At 35.5% G+C, this 26,758-nt stretch overlaps 1 pseudogene; it reads right to left on the bottom strand.

Annotated features, from left to right (window-relative positions):
- Positions 1-19,820: 19,820 nt before the first annotated feature.
- Positions 19,821-20,929, bottom strand: LOC149162016 (presenilin-like protein At2g29900 pseudogene; annotated as a pseudogene).
- Between the last annotated feature and the right edge of the window lie 5,829 nt (positions 20,930-26,758).

Here is a 26,758-nt window from a genome sequence, read left to right as displayed (position 1 = left end):
GCAAAGAATCGAGTTCATCACAGCAGGACAAAGCATTTTGACCTGAAATATCACTTCATTAGAGATTTGGTGCGGAAGAAGGAGATTGAATTGAAGCATATAAATACTCAGCATCAACTAGCAGATATATTCACTAAAGCACTTGCAAAAGATTAGTTTTTGGCATTACGAGATAAGATAGTAAATCCTCATTAATCATTAAGGGGGAGTGTTGGGAATAATGCTTAATTAGTTATGTAAATTGATGACAAAGTAGGCAGCAGATTTTGTGTTGTTGCTGAAAATTCGCTGTAATGCCAGTAGATTGATTGCAGAGTTGATTGACAAATATTTTAGTAATAGTTTTACTATTTAAGAATGTAGTTTATAGTTGAATTTAATATATGAGATTTGCAGCATTTCTTAGCTCACACAGTCACTGTGTTTTTTAATTGTTTTATCTTTTATATGTTTTTTTCTTCATAGTACTGTTTTCTCATTTGGCTGGAAATAAGGCATTTCATATTCTACAGTTATGCTGTCAGAGGCCAACCTTGTATAGAATGAACCTTATATATGACCAATCAACACTATCAAATGCTCTATGTAAATCAATTTTCATTACCACAACTTCCTTCTTCTTTGTGTGAATAGTATGGATGGACTCTTGTGTTAATGCTATCGCATCATCAATCTCGGGATTGTTAAGGAAACAAAACTATTCTCTAGAGATGTGGGTGGATAAGATCAATTTAATACGTTAGGAAATAACCTTGGAAATGATTTTGTATAGAGTTGTGGAGGGATATAGGCTTGTATTCCTAAAAGGTATTCGGGGACGAGTTTTTCAGAATGAGAGCTAGAAATGCCGAATTCATTTCTCCTTAAATCTTCCCTCTTGTTATATATTCTTCGACAATCTCCATAAGGCAGCTACCAATATCTCAAAAAGTGTATAAATAATTCCATAGTCCATCCATCTAGACCTGGACTTTTATCCTTAGAAAAGGATCCCAATGTCTGTGCAATTTCCTCCAAGGTAAGAGGACTGGATAGTTCCTCATTAACGACATATTCAAACATTATAGGATACTACTTTAGTGCCCATTCTTGATCAATGAATTGGACATCTTCCGTGATAGAAATGTTCAAATAATTTTACAGCTTCTATTTGTATATCCCGGGTAGTATTCTTGATATGCCCCTCCAGAGTTTCAATCTCTCTGATCATATTACAATGTTTTCGGTGAGTAGCATACAAGCCATGTAGCTCTAGTCTTAAGTCTCTAAGTAATGTCCTGAATGTTCAATATCTCATTTTTTCTTTCTTCTAGCTATTGCAATTGGTCTAGATCCTGCTTTGTTGGGATTTTTTGTTCCAATGACATGCCAAGTTAAGAAATTTTTCGTGAGATGTTCTTCAGTTCCGCAATCATCTATTGTTTTTTGGTCCTCTCCCAAGTTCTAGTTCTAGATTTAATAATATTGAGCTTATATACTAATGGCTTTCATAGCCGAATCCTCACAAATGTTTGACATTTCAGACCAAAGTGTGCGAACCAGATCGTTGAATTCAGTCATCCAACCATACTTTGTTAAATTTAAATGGGATCCCCTTTCGAACATTCTCCATCCTCTAGCTCAGTAAAATAGGAGTGTGATCTGAAATATAAGTCTTGTAAATAGATGACTTCAGATATCCCAACCTTTCAATCAAAACCTCTTGAACCAGGAATCTGTCAAGACGTTCCCCAAACCCCTAAATATTCATGGAAAGGATGCACATCATGGAGGCACAGAAGCGGGCTGCGATGCTCCAAGTGCCCGAAGGTCAAGAGAGGAAATGATGGGGACATCCAATAGTTCAGCAGATCCGTGCAAAAGATCAAAATGTGGTCCAAATCGACCATGAAAATGTCTACGCAAATATCTACTACCCTTATGGAGAATTTTCTGAACAGTAATTTTTTTTAGCAGAGACTGATGTGGGGGGAGGTCCGAGTATCTACTACCCTTATGGAGAATTTTCTGAACAGTAATGTTTTTAGCAGAGACTGATGTGGGGGGAGGTCCGAGTAGAGTCGTCCCTATGAATGATCAGTGCATTTAAGTCCAACTCGGGATTAATAAGGAATTCAATGTCACTTCCTATAGAGTTATGAGGGGAGTTCAAGGAGGGATCAACAGAGCATATACGAGGCAGAGATATTGCAAATTTAAGTGAGAGCACGAAGGGAGATATCGAGAGGGTAGGATTAGGGGAGCATGCAATTCAGAACAGTCACAGTGGGGAGAATTCGCAGGGATCAGATTAGGTTTAACAGGTAAATTTTGGGTCTCTTTGGTGGAGGGGACAGAGCCGAGATAAGAGCTTAAGACGTTATATTTTGATAGAAATAACTTAATATCTTCCTAATTAAATCTTAAACTTCGCACTACAAAATTACTAGAATTCGAAATTGACCGAAAGTAAATTTTCACCTTAAACAACCTCAAACTTCAACAAACATTTATTGTGAAATTCAATTTCTCGATCTCTTCGAACAACATCAATCATGTGCTTCTTTGTCGGGAATTTTCACACTTACATGAAAATTTGACATTATGGATCTTCTGAAAGGAAATCGAACTGCTGTAAAAGGAAAATATTACCTTGGAAAGTGCCCTCTACATTATTTTGTGAAAAGAAACCATAGTGAATGCCATATCCCTCAAAAATTCAATGTAGAAAGCCAATAAAATATTTCTACATACAAGATTTTTCATATTGCAACAAATTTTGCGCGACCCACCAATATTTTTGTTTATGCATTTCATTTGGCTTGTCCAATTTGACAAACTGGCTATAAATATCATACTGAAATGAGAAGACATCTTCATAAATTTTAGTGATTTAATATAATGTCACACTAATAAAAAAAGAATAAGTTTGAAGATATCCACCACACATCTGTCAGTCTCCCCAAAACTTAATGTATTTTAGACTAAGCATAACCATTGTATTTTAGATTAGGCATAAACCAGATATCATAACCAGAAATTGAAATAACCCTAATTTTAATAAATATGGAGTTTATGCCACAAGTCACGGAAACAGAGGATTCAAATGACGAACTTCCAAAAGCCTCAATGTTTACTATGCATATCTACAATTCCAAAAAAGCAACCTTCAACAAATCATTTCATTGTCCAACATGCTTAAAAATATTTCACTGTAAAGCTAACATGGTAGCAAAACAAAAGTCATGAATTTCTATAGTTGGATATGTTTAACCAAAGTTGATATTCCCAAATCTTTCATTCCTTTGATGTATCTTTGCACCTTTAGGGGCAATTGCTAGTATATCATTGTTCTACCTTTAGGGGCATGTGTACATGTGTTTGTTGATTCTACAACCCAGTGTGAGGGCAATGTGTAATTGCATATGTGGTCAATGTGGAGTTGACATTGTCCCTCTTAAAATAAAAACAAACTTAAAGAAGTTTGCACTCTAAAAGAAGTTTGCACCAATGTGGAGTTAACATGTGTTCCTTTTAAACTAAAAATAAACTATTTTCTAAATAGAAAAACAATTTCCCTTATAATAAATATGTTATGCATGTTTAGTTAGTTGTCCATATGACATAATATAATTTTATGCAATGTAATTAGAAGTAAATTTAAGTTATGTACTCTATATAGCATCAAAAAATACAATTTAACATTTTGTTTTACACCATAAAAAAATATTACACTAAATAAATTTATCCCTCTATACTCGTGTTAGATCCAAAATTAAATTCTAAATTAATATTAACATCACCACAATATAAGATTATTATTTATTGTGGTTCTGAAATATAATTATTTTTTATCATTCTGGATGAAACGATGCGCTTTGGCATGTGACACATACCGTTAATTTTTAAGCAGATAGGCATCCCTTCTATTGAACTTGGGCATTTTAATACATTTGCTAATTAATCATTTTGATGGGATGGTCTAAGTTGAAAGATGCCGATATATGAATGAAATTAAAAATGATAACTTCCTTGCATATCTAAATCAAGTATTTAAACCATGTTTAAAATAATTTTTTACCAAATCCTGATTAAAATTTTACTGTGGGTCTTGTGGGTCTTGTTTATGGTCAAGTATAGAGATTAAAAAACTTAAATTTAAAATAATTAAAAATTCTCTATCCAAGTGAAACAAATGTCGATTCAATGTGGATTTAAATTCTTAAACGTATGGTTGTTAGAACATGGAGAAATGTCGATTTAATGTGGATTTAAATTCTTAAACGTATGGTTGTTAGAACATGGAGGAATAACTAGCAACGTGGATAAATAACGCTGAGCATCTCATTAACCTGACCTAATGTCGATTTAAATTCTTAAACGCATGGTTATTAGAACATGAAGGAATAACTGGCAACGTGGATAAATAAGGTAAAGTTTGCATTTTCTCCCTTTTCCTGTTATCTCTTCTTTGCTGAGCATCTCATAAAGTTTCTTGGGCGTTTGCATGTGATGTTGCCTCTGGAAAAAAGGTAGAAAACCTTCATGCAACCCAGACACCAACAGGTAAAATATCACTGGCGGCTCTTTTCTTTTTATCTAGCCACAACATCCCCAAGCTCTTTTGCATTCACAATTTAAAGTTTTTTGTTGTATAATCCTAAAGTGTTTTGTTTTGTTGCATTTTCACCCTCTTCCTGTAATCACTGTAACAGCGTCTGAAAACCTGTAGACAACGTCTACGCCTTGGGGTAAATACAACTATATCCCTAGTTTTTCTATGGCCAGAACATGTCAGCGAAAATTATTTCTATTATAGGTTTTTTTTTTAAATTATGGTTTTTGAAAAAAACAGTTTAAGACACATAAACTTTACTTATAATTCAAATCTGTGATTCTAATTAATCCAATTCCAATTAAACTATAAAATTGTTTGATGTTTGTGTTTATGGCCAGTTGCCGTGGCAGGGGCATCAGTATGAGAAAGAAGATTGCTACTGATGCTCTCGTTGATACAGACCTTAAAGACACACTCCATTATCGTTTATATTTGCTTGGAAGTTAATAGCACTTGCAGCAAGGCCTTTAATTTGACATGTACTAAACAGTTGAATGACAGGATTGTTAAATGTTTTACTGTTTAATTTATGTTTTTAGCCTTAATTTTGACATCTCCTCAACAATTTAATGACTGGATTGTTAAATGTTTTACTGTTTATTTTTATGTTTTTAGGTTTATTTCCTTGTTTATTATATTCGCAACAAGAATGTCATGTGAGTGTATATATAAATTATATATTTTATATTTTTATATTTATTTGCATGGAAATTCATTGGGTATTCAATTTATTTTACGCATATTATTTTCGCACATGCCTGCAAAAGCACTAATATGATACAGCAACCCTTTTATTTGGTTGATAATGAAGAGATCGCTGGGAGAGAAATTACTGATAAACAAACCCCGTCTTTGTCAGAAAATTTTGGCCCTCCTTTCTTTGAAATCATTCGTTTCTAAATCCATGTTTTCACTCTATTTCTCTCTAATCTTTGATATTAAATAATTATCTTTTGCTCTATTTCTCTGGATTGGATTGAAGATATTAGTGTACACTTAAGGATAAAAATTGTTGTTGACAGGTGAAGAGGGGGGAGAAGGTAGAAGCGACGTTGCGGTTCCCACGGTTCCCACTATTGGCTCCGGGCCGCCATCATGCTATAATAAATGCGAGGGGTGCTATCCATGTAACCCTGTGCAGTGTGCCTTAACTCCAGCACTGAAATGCCCCGCCACTCCAATAGGTGGAGACTATCCCTTTGTGTGGAAATGCGAATGTGGTAACAAAATCTATGACCCATGACACTACCGTCAACTCTTATTTCTTACTCTATAGAAAAATTAATACAGTCTGACATGCAAGAGAAATAGCAGTTTCTTTGCATTTTTATTTCCTTGATTTTGGCACTTTAGCAGCAAAGAAACTGCTATTCCCCTTGCATGTCAGACTGCATTAACTTTTCTATGGGGTAAAAAATAGGAGTTGCCTGACACTACCAATCTCCTCGTACCTGATCACTGATCACAAAACTGTTAGAATGTCCGCCACCTTTTGCAGAAATGAGAGACTATGGAATGTAGTTCTACTTACATAGATTTCTGCTTGAAATAAAGAATTAGTTTATATTATTAATGAATTATACAAAACTTTGAACACTAATGGTTCCACTAGTATTTGGTTAAATGTTTTACAGAGAAAATTTTAAGAACCCCCCTAAATTTATATGTATAATAAATGGGCGAATCTCCATGGTATATAGGAAAAATGGAAGGCGAATTTATCAATAATATAATATGTATATATAATTTTTTGGCGAATCTCTCACCAGACATGGCGAATATTTTACTCAATTATAAAATCTTGTAAGATCTTGGAATTACCATGGGTTATCATAAACCTGGAGCTTAAAAATTACTATTAGTAATTTATAAAAATTAATAAAATTAATAGTTGATTTTTATTTTATTTTTTATTTTAACCAAGCTAAAATGTTTAACATACATTAAATTACAACATCCATTTTTACTCACCAAGCCCCGAGAGGGATCAAATATTTTTTCACTCTATGCTAGTTTGCATATCACGATATTTGATACCTCTCGGGGGTTAGTAGATTGAGAGTAAAGATGGATCTATGCTGGTTTAATTCCCCCCATTTAAATAGGCTACATTCCAGGTGAATACCATGGGTCAATACCATGTGCCATTTTGGTGAATACCATGGGTCAATACCATGTTCCATTTTTATTTTTATTAATACTAATATTAGGGTTAATAATGTTTTTTTCATGGTATTAATAACAATCTAGTCCATGTTATTTGTCCCATAGTATATTGCCCATAGGTTTCACCTAAATATAACACATTTTTTTAGTGTTCGTAAATATAAGGTGACTTATGGAGTAAATATATATAAAAAAAAAGTTTTATTTGTTTACCATACCTCTTGTTTATTTATATTTTTATTAATTTACCATACCTCTTTTACAAATATGGTATTTGGCCCATAGGATTCACTTAAATAAAACCTCTTTCTTGAGCCTTCATAAATAGAATGAGGGTTATGGACTAAATATAAATAGAGGTTTTATTTATTTACCATACGTCTAGTTTATTTATATTTTTATTTATTTACCATACCTCCACTTTACTTATATTTTTATTTGTTTACATTGTTGCATGTATATAAGATGACTTATGGAGTAAATATAAAAAATGTTTTATTTATTTACCATACCTCTCATTTATTTATATTTTTATTAATTTATCATACCTCTTTTATAAATATGGTATTTGGCCCATAGGATTCACTTAAATAAAACCTATTCTTGAAAATGGGCGAATGGATTCACTTAAATAAAATCTATTCTTGAAAATGGGCGAATGGAAGGTTGTAACTCCTAATTTCAAGGGCTAAATTTACCTTTTTACCCTCTCCCTTAAAATAAGGTGAGCTATTTGAGGTGACTTGTAAAAATGTACTATGATACAAAATATTAGCCCACTAAAAATTTAAAACCCCTTAAATTCGCCAAAGGGCGAACATTCGCCCCTAAAATTTTCTATGATGTTTTATTAGTTTATTGTATTTTTCTTTATAATCTTCAACTCTTAAGAATTTCAATGTGTGCTTTGTAAATAGTGATGGTGTGTACGATTGTCAAAATTTGGGTGTTTGTCAATTTTCTTTGAACAAGGTGATAATATATTTTAAATACTAATCACATTTAAGTATCATGTTAATAGGTCTGGATTAATGACTCGATACTGCCAGTGTAACTGTATTTTACTCTTTAGATATATATATAGATATAGATATAATTGATATTAAAATATATTAAAATATATTAAATAATATGATTGTTGAAATAATTTATTTAAAGATGATATCAACTAATTTTAAATAATAATACTTTTTCTCAAACTTGAAATAAAATTATGTTATTATGGATATTGAAATATTTTTTTATGGATAATATTTTTTTGTTATTATCCTCTATAATTATGTTTAATAAACCATTATAAATATTAATATTATTACAAACCTTTACAAATCTTTTAATGTTTTATTAATAAATCCAAGCCTTAATGAACTTGAAACATGGCGGTTTTGAAACTTCCTTATTGAACCCTATTAATATAAAGGAGAAAATGTAAACACGGAGATTAAGGTGTCAAGTGATGTACTGCCCAGAAAAATAGAGCACCGAAGAAATATTTAAAAATTAAAACATAATAATCTAAATTTAATATAATGTCAAAACATATTAATACCTAATATAACATAAAATATATTAATATTAAATTAATAATATTTTAATAAAATTAGATTTTAATTTTGGTATTAAATGCAATATTTATATTAATATTATTATGAATATAATTAAGTATAACATTAATAAATAGTAAGTTTATTATCCAATTTAAACAAATAAATAAATTTTCTCAATCTAGAAAATTGTATATTTTAAGAATATCTTAAATAAAAATATTAATAATATAAATCTAAAATTAATCATTTGCTTATGGCCCCTCTCAAATTTAATGTTTTCTTTAAGCTACATTTCATGCCACCATTATCTTGGTTTCATGTTTATGAAAACAAAAGATTATATATTTTTAAGATTTAGTAAATTAAAACAAAAAATAATATTTTCAATTATTATTACCTTATTATGTTATTATGTTATTAATCACTTGAATATAAATAAACCAAACACGACATGATTAGATTTAGGGAAAATGGATGAGGGAGAAACTAAATTAGGGAATTTTGTTCAAGGGGAATTGGTATTGTTTAATATTAAATATGTTGTTTTTGAGAATATTTAATAATTTTGGTTGATGATGGTTAATATGTATTAAAGTCTATTTGATATTAATATTGGATGGAAAACTGAATTCTAGGTAGAAAGTTTTATATGTTGGAGGTATATAATGTATCTTCCTATTTCATTTGTAGAAAGTTGCATTAAGTTTGGGATGATGGATTGCAGAGGAGGTCTTCCACCAAAAGAAGAGGATTCCCCAACAAAAAGACTTTTACTAATTAATTCTAGATCTACTCACAAGCTTAAAAAGGTGGTATTCTATAATATTATTTGCAACATATGCACATGTTCATCCATACTATTATGTTAGGTTTTGTTTCTTTCTCTGTGGAGATGAGAATAAGAGGTTTATTTACATATTCATCCACATTATTATGTTACGTTTTATTTATTTGTTTGTGGAGAGGAGAATACAAGGTCTTTTAAACCAGACATTCATAAAAGTAATAACAATATTTAGTTGAGAAGTCACTATTTTTAAAATGGTTTTAGATGCTGACTTTCAAAAGGTAGGTGTAAATCGGAGCGCGAGTTTCCTAGAAGTGTTAGGGTTTGTAGGAGTTCGCGAGAGTTTCCATGGAAGTGTGCAGGGGAGGGAGCTCCACTCCCTCCTATAGGCAGGCAATGGCTAGTCATGGAAAGAAACCATTAGAGAGTGTCAGAGGTCCTTCAGGTGAAGGGTTAAGGAATATAGAAGAGGAACAAGATTCAAACAAGACAAAGGAGAATAACAACAATAAGGAAAATGAGGAAGAAGACAAGGAATAGGGAGTGAATAACAAAGCACAAAAAGGGCCATGTAAACCCAAAGCTGAGGTCACTCCCAGAGTAGTTTTAAATGATCCTGCTCTGCAGGCACATAGAGACCACATGAGGACATATGCTATCATTTGTAAATTCATGGGATTATGGCCCACTGAAAAAGCTTTACAGTCATGGATTAAATATAACTGGAAACCAAAAGGAAGCATTGACCTACATCTTGGGTCTAAGGGTTTCTTTACGGTAGTCTTCATAAATATTGAGGACAAAGACAAAGTGTTTGAAGGAGGACCCTACTTCTATGCAACAACAGGCCTTTACATGCGACCATGGATAATGAATTTTGTCCCTGAGAGAGAAACATTCACTTATGTCCCAGTCTGGGTAAGACTCTATTCATTACCCCTTGATTACTGGCAAACTAAATCATTATCTGCTATAGGAAACAAGTTAGGGCGTTTTGTCAAAACTTCTGAAGCCACCAAAAAGGGTAAGTAAACTTCCTTCGCAAGAATATGTGTGGAGATGGATCTCGCTGGAGCTCTTTCGGATGAGGTCATTTTAGAAGTTTTGGATGAAGAATGGGTGCAAACAGTAGACTGTTAACATATTCCTTTCAGATGCCAGAAATGCCATGAGCATGGGCACCTATTTAGAGACTTCCCTCTCAGCAAAATAGAGAACAGAAGTAAGGTGAACACAATAAAAGATAATGAAGGCTTTCACAAATTAGTTCATAGAGGAAAAGGGGGCAAGAGGGGGCCAAAGCAGCATCAAATAGAACAACCACAGACTAATCTAAATAGGTTCCAAGTTCTCGAAGAGGAAGAAGAGATAACAAAGGTAGATCAGGTAATGGAAGGAAGCTCAGGAGAAAAGGAGAAAGAGGAAGATATAGCTCAAACATAAGATAGTAACAAATAGAAAGAGACTATGTTGAGCAATGCAGAACCAGATATGGACCAAGAAATGACCCAGAGTGAGATGGAAACGGAGGATCATGAAATGCAAGAGATTCTTGACAGGTAACACCGAGATCTCGAAGGATTCTTGAAACAAGGGACCATGAGTGGGGTAGACTCTTTACCGCTAGAAGAATTTAATAGGGTACAGTAGTTGTTCCTATGGAAAACTCAGGCTATAGGGCAGGACAAACAAGGGAAAAGTGAAAGGCAAGGCAACGAAGGTGTGAAAACCATGAAAAACACGCCGGGATTATCTCCCAGAATTCCAATAAAGAAAAGAGGTAGGAAAAAGTAGAACAAGTTATTGATGGAATGTGGAAAACTAATGATAGATTCAGGTAAGATGAAAGATCTAACCAGCTACTCCTTTACAAATCTTTAATAATGAAGTTTACATCTTGGAATATCAAAGGTCTAGGTAGCAAGAGAAAACAAAGAATTCTTAGTAATGTAATGAAACAAGAAGCTCTAGATATGATCTTTATCTAGGAAACTAAATGTTCCATACAAAAAGTAAGGGAAATTCACAACAAATGGCTCAATAGATTTGAGTTTCTAGAAGTTAAAGCAAATAACATAGCAAGGGGCATACTCACTCTTTGGAACCCCCAAAAGATTGGTATTATAGATGTTGAGGCATCCAGAAATTATTTATCAGTGGTCATTAAGCCGGTGGGAGAAAGGGAGACCTATCTAGTCACAAATGTATATGGCCCTCAAAGAATGGATGAAAAAATCAGGTTTCTCGATTCTCTTATGAAGCTCAGAGACAGACATGTAGATGTACCATGGATCTTGTGTGGGGACTTCAACATGATCAAATCACTTTCAGAGAAAAAAGGAGGAACCAAAACTTTAAACAGAGACTCCACAGTTTTTCTAACCTGTATAGATAGTATGAAACTAGTTGACACTGACACGAGTAATGGTCGCTTTACTTGGAACAATAAAAGAGGAGGTGAGTCTCAAGTAGAATCAAAGTTAGACAGATTCATAGAAGATCTCATGCTCACCAACAAGGAAATGATAGCGAGAATTCTACCCTTTGGAGCTCAGACCATTGGCATGTTCAACTGGAAGTTCAGGGCATTTGTACCCCTAGAAATAGACCTTTTAGATTTGAGAATATCTGGCTCTCCCACCCGGACTTCATCAGCAACATTTCAAAATGGTGGATAGAAGACCTGCATATTCAAGGTACAAGTATGTTCCTGCTTCACAAAAGACTTAGGCACATCAAGCTCAGACTTAAAGATTGGAACAAGAATGAATTTGGGGATATTTTCACAGCAAAAAAAGTTTTGGAGGATAAAATGCGGGAACTCAATCAAAAACTTATCATAGATGGCTTTGATATTCAGAGAAATGACCAAGTCACCAAACACCATCAAGAATGGGAGAATTTATGTCAACAGGAGGAGATATTTTGGAGACAAAAATCCAGAGTTCAATGGCTGAAAGAAGGGGAGTGTAACACCAAATTTTTCCACAGATCTACCATAGCAAACAGATCTCATAACAGAATCTCCTTGATCAAGGATGAAGGTGGTAATCTACATAATTCCCATGAAGAAATAGAAGAAGTGTTAGTCCAACACTTTCATGGAATAGCACAGGAAACTATTTTAGACAGAGAGCATTTCATCAGGGATTTAATAGGGCATATTCCTAGACTGGTTACGAGAGAGGATAATTTTAATCTCAATAGGCCAGTAACAGAAGAGGAGGTTAGTGAGGTCATCAAAGAAATGTAGAATGGTAAAGTGCCAGGCCCTGATGGTTTCAATGTGGATTTCTTCAAAGCATGTTGGAATATAGTTAAACAGGATATTTTGAACGTTGTGGAAGACTCCAAGGTGAATAGAACTATTTTGAAGGAACTCAACACTTCCTTCATTGCACTGATCCCTAAACAAGATAATGCTCAGACTCTAGACAAGTATAGACCCATAGCCCTGTGCAATGTGGTTTACAAGATAATATCCAAGGTTGTTGCCAACAGACTCAAACCACTTCTTCCTTCTTTAGTTTCTGTGGAGCAATCTGGATATGTGGAGGGCAGGCAAATTCTCAATAACATCATTCAAGCGCATGAGGTGGTGCACTCTTTGAATAGCAATAGGAAGGTTGGTATGATTATGAAATTTGACCTAGCCAAAGCTTATGATAAGCTGAATTGGACCTATATTAGGAAGGTCCTTATTGCTTTTGGGTTTGATCATAACTGGGTTAGATGGGTCATGGCCCTGGTAACTTCTTCGAGCTTCTCAATTCTGGTCAATGGTTCTCCTTACAAAACCTTCTCTCCTTCCAGAGGCCTCAGGCGGGGTGATCCACTCTCACCCTTTCTCTTCATCCTCATGATGGAAGGCCTGGGTCGATTCATCAAGCATGCCAAAGAAGTTGGTAATATCAAAGGCCTCCAACTTTCAGAGAATGGTCAGGCTTTGACCCATCAACAATTTGTTGATGATACTATGCTGCAAGGAATCCCCACGGTTAAAGAAGCTTTAGCGTACAAGCATATCCTGTCTGTCTTTGCCTTGGCTACAGGTATGGAAGTTAATCTTTCCAAATCTAAGATATTTTTCTTTAATACCAATATTGCTATTCAGAAAAATATCTCCAAGATTCTAGGCTTTCAAAGGGATGTCCTCCCATCCAAATATTTGGGAGTTCCTCTTACTGATAAGCCTCTGCACAAGGGCATCTAGGAACCGGTGATCAATAAGATGCAGGATAAAATCAAAAAATGGACCTATAGATCTTTAAACTTGGTTGGTCGGTTAGTGCTTCAAAAGTTGTTCTCCAAGCAATTCTTGTCTTCATGCTATCTGCCCTTCCAACACCAAAAGGAGCGCTGCATCATTTTAGAAACATTCAAAGAGATTATCTTTGGGGCAAGGGGGAGGAAAGAAAGAAGTGGGCCTTGGTAGCTTCGGAGAAGATTTGCATACCTAAAAAATTTGGGGGTCTTGGACTGGGTGATTCGAAAACACTGAGTAAAGTTTTAGAGACAAAATTATGGTGGCGCTGGGTTAAAGAACCAAAGGCATAATGGGCTAGAATATGGAAAGAAAAATATGCTAGCAATTGGCAAGATATTAATCTAATAAGAATGTCTGGCATCATTAAGGGCTCACATATTTGGAACAAAGCCTGGGGAAATAAAGAGTTAGTACAAAAAAACATATTCTGGGAAATCAGAGATGGTGATCCTGCTTTGTCTTGGGAGGACAAATGGCAACAAGAACCTACACTATTAAGAGAGAACCTAATGGACCTCAAGGAAGATACAGACACCAAAAGATTATTTAAGGTAAAATATTTCGGGGATCAAACCAACAATGAAGGAAAATGGAGAACCTAGAAAAAGTTGGAATACAGGGAAGATAGCCCAATGAAAGCCAAAGTAGAGGCACTTTTAACAATGTTGGAACAAAGGAACATTTTAGTGATAGGGGGGCAAGACCTACTCAGACGGGGAAATAATGCTGCAGAAACCTTCAATCTCGAGGAAAAACACATACTCCTTGAGCTGGATTCCAATGAACAGGATAGGGTTTGGCAGAACATATGGAGTCATCAAGGATGGATGAAGATTAAGCTCTTCATGTGGTTGGTGCATCATAGGAAAATTTTGACTTGGGACAACATTCGGAAGAGGGGTGTTATGGGCCCCTCCAGATGCCAGCTATGTGAAGCCCAAGAGGAAACAATGGAGCACCTTCTTAATAATTGTATTTTCACCTCTTGGTTGTGGGATGCTTTTGCCACTATCTTCCAGCAGACAGACAGGGACAAAGGAAGCATTATTAAGACCCTAATCAATTGGAGACACAACTTCTCTGATTTGGAACTTCTAGGCTCTGCCTGGGCTTTAACGCCAGGTTTCATAATATGGACAGTCTGGAAAGAAAGGAACAATAGAATCTTTAAGAATGTAAAAAGTTCCTCTCAATGCCTGCTCGAACAAATCTTAAGACAACTTAAGGAGACAGTAAGCACCATTGTGCGTACAGTGCCTAAGAATCCTCCTTCTATAGCTGAAATGCAGATTCTTCTTAAGTTAGGTATGCAGGGGTTTATTCCACAAGGCCTGGACAGAAAGGTTTTGAGGATGGATTCTAAACTGGATTATTGGTATCCTCCCCCTCAGGGTTTTCTGAAATTCAACATTGATGGGGCATCCAAAGATAACCCGGGTATTGCTGGCTATGGCGGGGTACTTAGGGATGATAATGGCAGTCTCCTTTACATTTTCCATTGCCATTTGGGAAGAGCCACTAACAATATGGCGGAACTTATGGCTCTTGAGCAATGTTTAGAACTTCTGAAGTAGGATAATCTACAGAACGTTATAGTCGAGGCGGACTCTGAGTTAATCATAAACTCAGTCAAAAGAATAAGCTATGGCATGGAGCCGGAAAAAGTCTCTAAACAATGGAGACTGCTCTAGGTCTTTCAGAGAATCCAGCTTCATCTCCAAGGATTACGCATGGTGAGTTTTAACCATGTGATAAGAAAAGCTAACAGATTGGCTGACATTCTAGCTAATCAAGGAGTGCTCAATACTAAAAGTAGGGTTGTGCTGAAGTGGCCTGAGTTGCCTCTGTCTAGATTGAAGATGCAATGTCACGACCAGGCGGATGAGGATATAATGGTGTTATGATACAAAGACACGGGGGCGTTGTCTAGTTGATTCAGTTTATTTATGCAGTTTTTTCTCCGAAATAGGATCATTATGGGGATGAAGGTTACTATCGACCTCCCTAGCCTTCGACAGTACAGTCTTAGAAGTGTCAGATGGAAGCTGATGTGCAGATATAGTTCCGCGTTCCGCGGACGGTGGGCCGAATAGCTAGGTTCTCATTAGACATCGGTTTTTTCGCCCGCGGAGGAGGGTTGATGAAAGGGACTGGTTATCCGGCTTTCCTGGCAGCCTGTATCCCCCTGGTTTCCTTTCGGCAGTTTCAATTCAGCCCTGGAGGTGGTTTGACATCCATCGCACACCCTTAGCGCAGGAAGTGGTATTATGGAGTTGGGAGTGATTCCACTCACCGCACTACACGTGGCATGGTTCAGGTTTGGAATACCGCCCTCATCGCGCATTATTCTTCAGTGGGTTAGGCTCGTGTGATATGGTCCTGGGCCGTCGGATCTTGCAGGACAGATCTACGGTCATGAACAAGCGGGCTTGTTTGTGGGTCTAGGGTGGCCATCGTATGAGTATCCTGCGGGCTACTTGGTAGTGTGATATTCTCCTCCGCCATAGGATCTGGTAGGGAAGATCAACAGTCAATGTTAGTTGCATGGATCAGGATAAAATATCTTCCAGGCAGGTTACGTGTTTGGATGGAAATCGGTGGCGTTCGCGCGCTTTTTATGCTCAAGAGTTATCACCCCCTTCCAGACCTGAAATCCATTTAGGGGTTTCCCTATTTCATCCCTGGGTCCATCTCCTAATTTTATGGGTTAATTTGTTTACTTTTTGTGGACTTAGCAGTTTTTTAGACTTTGAAGGTTAAGCCTTTAGCTCGGGGCCATCAGCTAGTAGAGGTTGATTGTTCTATGGCCCACAGTTCCTTTGGGAAAGGTGTATACTATGTAAGATATTTTAAGATTTAATGGAATAGAAGGTACGACTCTTGCTTCAGCAAAAAAAAAGAAAATGGTTTTAGATGTTAAGTGTTTACAACAATAGGTGTATATCTTTATAATATTGTTTTAAGGAACTAGGTTTAGCTTTATGATTTTAGAGAAGAAATTGAGAAGAAATTGCGCTGAATCTCGAGTCCGAATTTCAGAGCTTTTCGTGCTATATTTGTGGAGATATGATCTAAGGAAGTTGGTTTTTTTGCAGACTCCTGAATTACATTCCAAACAAGTGACCTACGGAAAATCGTCATAACTTTCTCTCTGAGCATCGGATTGAAATTTTGTAAGACGGTACAGAAAGAGAACGGACTGTAGTTTCTTGTATATCTTTTTCAGATCCAAATGTCGAAACAGTGACTCGTGGCACACCGTACAAGTTTGCTCTACTGAACTAGTCTAAAATCAAGTCATCTTGGGAGATTGTGCATAACTCTTCCTTGGAGAATCCAATTTGGTTCAGACTAGTGGCATTGGAAAGAGGATGCAGAGGGCTACTACAGGTTGCAATTTTAGAACTTAAAGATCTGAAAGTACAGAGATACAGTTGTTTCAAGATCGAGTTCCTAAAATCAAGAAAAAGCAAGATCAGGAAGTTTGATGGCAAGGATCCAATAAATTGGATACTTCAGATGGAGCAATATTTTGATCTACATGGTGTACCACTATTACAAAAGGTATGTATTACATCTTCATATGTAGAACTGGATCAATTTTTATGGTATGAAGGGCTTTGTTCTCGTAAACAACTTGTTACGTGGTCAATTTTCACGGAGGAAATGATAGCACATTATGAGTATACAAAGAGCAACACCTTCTTTAGAGCAACACCACAACAATTAGAAAGAGTAAAAGGGCTTTGTGACATAGTGGAAAGCAAAATTATGGAAACTAGGAAGCATACCCCTCACAACTATAAAGATGGAAGTGTTGTTTCTCCTAGCCTTCCACAACCTACAAGGGCTACACCACAACAATTGGAAGAAAAAAGAGAAAAAGGGCTTTGTTACAATTGTGATAGCAAATGCACTAAAGGTCATAAGTGTGCTGAGAATAAATTATTTTACATAGAATATGAAGAGGAGGAAGAAAAGGATCAAGAAACATCAAAAGAAGAAGATATACTCCAGGACCCCACCCCAGAGAAAGAAGAAATGAATCAGACCATATCTTGTAAAGCATTGGCAAGAATTACCAGTCCTCAAACTCTCAATATAGAAGGACATATCAAGAAGAAAAAGGTGCAAGAAGTGAAAGATCACATAGAGAAAGAAGAAATGAATCCAACCATATCTTGTAATTCATTGGTCAAAATTACCACTCCTCAAACCATCAAGATAGAAGGACATATCAAGAAGAAAAATGTTCAAGAAGTGAAAGATCACGTTGAGCATCAAGAAATGAATCCGACCATATCTTGTAAAGGATTGGAAGAAATTACCACTCCTCAAACTCTAGAGATAGAAGGACATATCAAGAAGAAAAAGATTCAAGTAGTGAAAGATCACATCGAGCATCAACAACAAGTTCTCCAAATTTTAAAGGATAACGCCACTTCGATGCAAAATCAAACGAAACAACAGGGATATCAACATCATAGTGAAAAATGTTTTGATGTAGATGATTGGGTATTTTTACTACTACATCTCAAGCAAGCTATTTATGAGAAGGAAATGTTGGCAATACTACATGCACTTAAAAAATGGCGACCTTACCGAATGGGAAGACTCTTCAGGGATGACGATGTGGAAGCATTGTTTTGTGCTATTTCTATTATCCAACCAGATTGGATAAATGAAGCAAGGGATGAATGGAAGAAGAATGAAGAAGTATGGCCACTTATTCAAAAGTTGCAAAAGATCCCAATTCAAACAATATTGCCAGAAATTGAAGAGGAAGGAAAAATCATATTGGAACTTGGAGCAGTCACAGAAACAAGAACCCTACAGCTACAAAATTGATCAATTTCAGAGTATCTCATCAAGTGGAAGAACTTACCCGCTAAAGATTCCACATGGGAGGTCTTTTACAACTAATTTCCTTTTAAATAATAATTAACCTATAATTTTTAACTATTTTTAATAACTTTTAACTAACTATTATCACTAATTTAAATTATTTTATTTATTTATTAAGGGATTGGTCCCCTGTATAACTTATCTCTTTTCTTTATTATTAAAAAAGTTTTGATCCCGGTCCAGTAGTCAATATTAGCGGTTGGTCAAATTAGCCGTTGGAGGCTCTGCTCGGTCTATTTAACATGCTAAGCTAGATCTGTTTCTTCAACTTGTCCTGACGATGAACCACACTGGTTGGTTCGAAACGCGTTGACAAATGATGTCTCATGTGATCTTCGCCGAAAAATATTTTTTGTAAATTTGATATGGATCACAAAAGCCTAAACTCTACTAATATTGGGTTATATTACGTTTTTAATATTAAGTTTAATTTATATTTATCAACATTGACATTAACATCAAAAATTTGAGCCAACAATCAATAATAAAAATAAAAAGTTAATCATAATATAAAAGATAATAATACTTTTATAAAATTATGGTTTACAATTACAAAATGAGTAATATTAATTTAATAAATAAATATAATATAATTAATTTAAATATATAAAATTAATAAAATTTAAATCACATTAATAAAAATGTTAATTATTAATATGAATTTTAATTAAATTATGGTTTTAGTTTTAATTATTAATAACATTAATAACATTAACATTACAACTATAAATAATATTAAGAACTTTTAGTATTAACGATAATATTGATAATATTTGATATTAATTTTGATTTTAATATGAATAGTTAATATTAATTTGAATATTTATTATTATTAATATTAATTAATATGTTTACAAATATTACTTTCAATAATGTTAATATTTATAAATATTAATTTTAACGTTAATTATTGATATTAATGACATTTAATTAATAATATTATAACTAATATTAATATTTATGAATAATATTAAAAATATTTGGTATTAAAACTTGTCGTGGTGATGAACCACACTCGTTGGTTCGAAACACGTCGATAAAAATTTTGTGATGTGATTTTTCCGAATATATTTCTATAATACTCATTAAAAATACTATTAATAAGTTTTAATTTACAATATTCTTTTATTACTACTACTACTACTATTATTATTATTATTACTAGCAATTGTCCCAAAAGGTACAAAGAGAGGCTGATAGGATTATTAAATTGGAATTGTTGAATTTTTCTAGAAGAGTTAATTGGTTTGTGGAAAACCTTGTTTTCTTGGACTAGATCATTGTGCAATTACCCTTCTAAACGCTCTTTGTCATTTGATAAAATAATCAGAATACTGTTTTCAAATTTCCATAGATTTCCTCTTGCAGTAAATTTCAAATACAAAATCAAATTACAGAGTATATTGCTTTGCCGAAGGAAATGATAAGAATAGAATACAACAGAATCAATGCTATTTGTGCTGAATTTATAAGTTTACAACAAAGAAAATTTGGCTTCCCTTGTCAAAGCTGAGTTGATTTGTGGCCTCACGATATTATTCTGCTCTAATATCAAAAAAGCAAAAGGTGAGTCGTTATCTGAACCACGAAAGCTTCCATTACAAGACGAGTTAAGAAGTAAAAAATTACACCCAAAGAAATTGAAACAGGGAGAGCAGGCAAAGCCTTCTGACAGAAGGCCAACAGAATCAATGTTACACCGAGGCCTGCTATTATGGCAAGGTAGCATGCGTAAACTGTCATGTAATCATACATAGCTGCCCTTCCAACCAATACGCTGTAGAATATGAAGTCACCCAATCCCAGTTTAATTGCACCAGATGCAGAAAGCCCAATCCCATCCTGTTGGTATGTATCTGTGTGTGTAGAATCTTCAATCCCATTTGGGTGCGGCCTCCCCTCACTATCACTATCAGTTTGGGTCAATAATCCTTGTAGTGTAGAAGGCAATGGCAAAGAACCCACTTGTTGATTCACATATGTGGAAGAAGAAGTCCTCACCTGGTGATTTACGAGGGGAACTGATTCCTCTTCTGCTGGTGTCTCTGTGTCTCCTTGAACACGACTCTCCTCCGCCTCCTCCTCCTCTGCGACAGCTATTCTGAAACCCTGAATAGAATCCTCATGAGGTAGCGATGCAGAAGCAGAGGCAGTGCTCTCATCGCATCCTGAATTCAAGGATTTCAATAACGCAGATCTCGAACCTGAACTTGCTGGTTTCTTCCAAATGTTTCCCATCTGTTGTTGCGGGAGGGCTTTTTCTAATCTTTGCACGGATGGAGGAAGGGAGGGGTTTATCAAAGCTTCTTCTTCTTCTTCACTTTCAGTAGCTAGAGGGCGACTGCGAGGAAGAAGCGCATTTTCATTTTCACGCTCGGGGACTGCGATGTGGGGTTTTCTCGTAACAGGGCGAGCCTCATAAATCAAAGCAGGGATTTCCTCATCTCTTGAAATAGCGAGCTCTACCAAAATTTTGAGAGGGCCACCGGGGATGAGAACGGCAATAACATCATATACTGCCATTGCAACAAGCAGCACCCACGAAGTCCATTCGGGGAGCATAGTAAACCAGAATGCAACAAGCATGCCTATGAGTACCAAGTAACCCTGGGTGAAAATTATGGGCACTTTGCACAGGAAAACAAAAAACACCCCCACAACAGCAAAATTAAAAAGCACAACCCCAAAAGTAAAGCAGTCAATGGGTATCTATCCCAACAATTAAACGTCTTACATATTTTCCGACAAGAGCTTCAAATTTTTTGTAACTTAAGTAAGCAATATTCTTGGTCCCAAGTCCCTTCATATATGTAGTCGTAGGTGGCTCGCAAAAGAAATGGAAGTGATATACGTAGTCTACCACTACCCTTGTCAATGGATGATCACTGCTCAACTCTGTTTGAATCGATTTTGTTGAATGTGTTTGAAGTGGAGGTCACCATAGAAATCTAATGAAATATTGTTTGAACGATAGTGAAAACAATAAATCATTTTAGATCTAAACCTCTATTGCATGTGGAAGAAGGGTGCAATTTTTGCTAGCTTGGGAATCATTTTATATCCAACCTCTATTTGAAAGCCACTGAAATTATAGAGTCAACCCTAACTCAATGCTTCAGGAAGTATGAGGATTGTTGCGTTAGTTTTTTAAATGGTGAGGATTAAATCTGGCATTGAATTCTTGAAAAATATAGCATGTTTTTGGCGCTTCAATGCTATTGACAATGATTGTGGATTCATGGTTATAATTGGTGGGAATCTAGTAATACCTTCAGTTTTAGAATGGGAAGACGAAGTTAGAAGATTGTGATAAGGTCATAGTTGCATGGGTAAGGTTAAGATTCTATCGTTAAATATTACACCAAGGAGCAACTATTTTGATAAATTCTCCCAGTTGCATATATGATAGAACTTTAGCACTAGTAACAAAGGGTTTTCCCTTTGTGGGGGTACTTGTTTAATCAGATACACCACACTATATTTTTTTGGCACATGACAATGTGGGTCATTGATTATTTCACCAACAACATAAAAAATGACACCAGACTTGCTTGAGGGTCATCATCAAGAATTGTGATTATGGAGACACCTTGATATATCTTCCCCACCAGATGGGAGAGTCGCACCTATTACTAGCATGGCGACTCCATCCTCAAAACACAAAACATATGCAACTTTAGCACGAATATTCATAAGACATGAAGTCAACACTTCATTTCCAAATGTTGCAAGAATTTCCTAGTGAATTATAATAGTATTGAACTACAAGTCCCACAAAAATTGTTTCAGTCCATGCTTGTCAAATTTTCCTGAACCTATTTTCATCACCTCTGAGATTATTTTGTTATTCTTCTTCTTGTTTCCTCTCAAAATATGTGAACAATACCATCTTCCACAAATCATTTTCCAAGCTTTCATCGAATTTCAAATTCACTTCCTTAGCAAATTGAATCTTACAAACCTTCAAGCTTAAGCTTCTAAGAAACAATAACCCAATTGAAAACATCAAAGGTACCAATCATGTTCTTGAAATGCTTATGTGGAATGCGAACTCTCACAAATAAATACAATATCTTCTAGAAACAAAAGATTCCAAACCTTCAAGCTTAAGCTTCTAAGAAACAATAACCCAATTGAAAACATCAAAGGTACCGATCATGTTCTTGAAATGCTTATGTGGAATGCGAACTCTCACAACTAAATACAATATCTTCTAGACACAAAAGGTCACTAATAAATAAATGTGTAATAATTTATTTGAAAATGCTTCAATGTTTTCCATTAAGTTCTCAAATGTGAGATTTTAATTACACACTCTTTAAAAAAGTAACAAATCACGCTACTTCAAGAAAACAAGCATCACAAAAATTTGGCAGTAGTTTTAAATCCAAATTTCTCTTTTTTCCTTCATGGATCCTCTTAAATCATCTCAAATAAATCTTAAACCACATACCTTTGTAAAGTCCCAAGATTCTTTATCAGTTTAGCCAAATCCATCATGCATCTATCTAAACATGCAAAAAACATTTGTAAGTTGGATATTTATTATAGAAATGTATCTATTTGCTGAGGAAAATCATTAATGACAACAAACATAACAGTACACTAATCCATCATGGAAGTTTAGAGACACAAGTAGTACTTGAACTGAGAGTGTTTTTATGGAGGTCAGAGAAAATCTCAGGATCATCAAACAAAACAGAAAATTTCAAGGGAATAATCTTCAACTAAAATTAGGGCCATATGGTCAGGGCACACACATAGGATTAAGACAATGATGGATAAAAAATATAAAATATTTTATGATAAAGTTTCATCCTTACATCTCCAACACACACATTGTTCATCACATCTGACTTATTTATAGCACCACTACGTGTCAGGTAGTTTAACCACTTAACTTCTAACATAAATATTGATATTGTATTTCATTGGTCACATATTCACCATAGTCTGTGACTTAAACATTAATGGTTCCTAACTTTAATGTTCAAGAGTGCTAAGGATTTAACAAGAACCAATGCCATCAACCCAAAGAATCCACAATAAACTCAATGATCCCCAAGCACAAGTAGCTTCCTTGCATATTTCAATGAAAAGAATATTGGATCAAATCATTCTCACCCAACGACTCATGAGAGAATACCTCTCCTTTCCGCCACCTCTCCCACTTTCTCTAGTGGAGCTTGGGTCATACATGTCAATGTCCTCTTTGAGATTTTTTTAGCGCTGAATTTATTACTTATGCATTTCTCTTTTCATTATTTTTTCTCTTCCTTCCAATAGATTAGGTACTTCCTATCTTTTATGGAAAATCTTGCCCTTATATAAGTTCTACACCTATTCCTGTGTGGTTGGTTTAAATAGGATTTTTATTCTTTTTGCTCTGTTTTTAAACTCTTCTTCTCCAAGATTTCTTCACAAGATCTAATCTGTATCATTCTCTTGTGATTAGCCCTAGCCAATAAACTGTTCACCTTGAATAATGAACAAAAGAGGAACTAAGCAGGGACAGGTAGGTGTATATTTTACAAAGGTAGTGAGAAAATTGTGGATGAGTTATCTGTGGCTTATCATTTTTCTATAGTAGTATGGAATGAGGTTACTCAAACCACATTGAGAAAATCTAAATGGGAAAGATGACTTTGGTTGATTGGCTTTTCGACTAGTTATATGATAAGACAATAGCAATATATAAGGATCTCACATGCCTGTTTGCTTATGGGATTTGGGGGACCCTAAATCAGATGATGCTTCAGGATTTGGTTATCACATCTACAAAGGTAGCAATCAAGGTTAGAATGGATTGAGATGATAATGAAGTAATTCTCAAATAGAATTCTCCTAGAATCTTATTAATGTCATGTATTTACCATGAAAGGCCTTGAGGCTTCTTCAACAGATCAAGTTAAGGAAACCATGGTATATGTGGAGCCGGGGTTGTTTTGACTCTATGAACTACCTGAAGATGAAGTAAGCTGCTAGCCAAGGTTCTAATAATGGACTTGAATTCTATAGCCCTTGGCTTTTGTTGAAAATTGCAGAGGAAAGAGGACTGAAAAAAATTCAGGTCTATGGATATGGAACATTAGTAATTTCAGTCTGCTCCCAATTATGAAGATTGTCCAAGAGATATAAGCATCTTTTCAAATTACTTCATTTTCACATGTATACTGTGTAGAAATTTGAATAATCTAACACTTATTCACAAAGATTATCCTGATTATACACTATTTGCGGAATGCATGCATAATACATAACCTCCCCTACCATTGATCATCAATTTGTGGAATTAAAAAAACAATCGCATGCGCACATTGAAACATCAATCACACATATCAACACAATATGTAATGGGGAAAGCATACAGCTAAAAACCCCCAACTATCTGTATATTATAATGATAGAGAACATGTAACAATACATAGTACAATACTCCTCACAAGTACTCAGTACTATCTCCACATGCTACACACAAAACTAGCTCAGATCTGAACAAGTCATGGGTTCAAATCTCCTCCACTATTTGCCTGCCTCTACTGCGCAATCCAAGTTGAGAATAGATCAGATCCAAGTTCGAATTCCCTTGGTTTGTACTGCGTAATCCTCAATGGAAACCTCAATCAATGATTGTGCAAATCTCATGCACAACTATAGTCACAACTGATAGCAGTCTCACCCTTTCACCCACCTCTAACACTTGTCTCCACTGAACTGTCCATGCACTGAGTTAACTAATGTATTCTTTAGTTGATTTATGAGTTAATAATTAGTGAATTAATTAATAATTAATTCACATCACTCATCACTAGTGTATTTGGCAGTTAGACTAAATACAACTAGTTCAACTAAGTCAAACTGAACACAACTCCATCAACTCCTCAATCAACTCCACCAAACTCAATCACTTGAGTTCTAACTAAAGTCCATCATGCAATAGCTCAACTAACCCATAGGAAAAGCATATTTCCTTTTGGCAGTTGCATGTGCCACATCCATAGCTCGAACTGAAGTGCTGCAAGAGGATAAGATAATGTTTATAGTCCAAATATTATTAAGAGCTAATAATATTCGACTGTTCTATTTTTTGATTGGCAGTATAAAAATAGACTCCACCCATATGTCTAAAAATAGAAGTCCATCTATTTTTACCAACATGACCAATCATCCATAAATAGCATCCTGCAACTCATAGACCATGATCCATATGTCTAAAAATAGACATAGTCTAAAAATAGACTTTGCGCCAAAAATAGCCTGCGGGCCCACTTAGTGAAGGCAACTTCTTTTCACTAAGCTCCATCATCTTGTTGCATTTTCAACACTCCCTCTCAACAAGATATGGATTATCTGCAACCCCTATCCTGCCTCTGTGGTATTCGAATTTTCTCCTGGTGAGCGCCTTCGTCAAGATATCAGCATCCTGATCCTCCGTGGGAATGTATGAAAGTAACATGATTCTCCGCTGCACACAATCTCTGATATGATGGTAGCTGATGTCGATGTGCTTAGACATATCATGAAATACTGGATTAGCCGAGAGTTTAATGCAACTTTGGTTATCACAATAAATCACAGTAGGCTCCAAGTGTGACCCGAATAACCCGACCAGGATCTTCCTCATCCATATAGTCTCGCATGCAACTAAACTTGCTGCCATATACTCGGCCTCTGCTGAACTGAGTGCCAAGGATATCTGCTTCCTACTGTACCAAGAAACTGTTGTCGACCCGATACTGAAGATCCCTCCAGATGTTCTCTTTCTATCCGTTGGGCTCCCTGCCCAATCTGCATCCATGAAGCCACATAGCTTCACCTCATCTCCTGTTTGTACCACAATCCATATCCCGATGTGCCTCTGAGATAACGCAATAAATGCTTGCCTGCCTTCCAAAAGAGCTTGGTTGGTTTAACCATAGCTTGTGAAAGCTAGTTAATAGCATAGCATATATCAGGTCGTGTATTGACTAGATACATAAGCGACCCCACCAACTGTCGATAAACAGTGGCATCCACTACCTTCGCTGAAGTAGCATCCTCCTTCCTCCAACCTCCAGGAAGAGGAGTATCAACAGGCTTGCAGCCATGCATGTTGAACTTCTCCAGTATCTCCTAGGCATACTTACCCTAAGAAACAAATAGTCCATCACTGCGCTGCCAAATTTCCAATCCCAGGAAATAATGAAGGAGGCCCAAGTCCTTCATCTCAAACTCTCTAGCAAGATCCTCCTTGCATGAAAGTATCAACAGCTCATCTCCCGTCAAAATCAAATCATCTACATAAAGTACAATGATCAGCAACTTACCCTCCACCACAATCTGGTATAGGTTAGGATCCGCTTCACTCTTGGAGAATCCAAGTTCGATGAAATAACTGTTTATCCATGTGTACCAAGCACGAGATGCTTGTTTCAACCCATACAGCGCTCTCTTGAGCCTGTACACATGCGACTTGCTGCTGAAGATCTCGAAACCTTCAGGCTGCTATA

The sequence above is a fragment of the Pinus tabuliformis genome, chromosome 5_2 (assembly GCF_031772625.1).
Source record: "Pinus tabuliformis cultivar Carrire ecotype Pingquan chromosome 5_2, CPIR1, whole genome shotgun sequence".
Classification (NCBI taxonomy): Eukaryota; Viridiplantae; Streptophyta; class Pinopsida; order Pinales; family Pinaceae; genus Pinus; species Pinus tabuliformis.
This window is presented reverse-complemented; position numbering and strand designations above follow the sequence as displayed.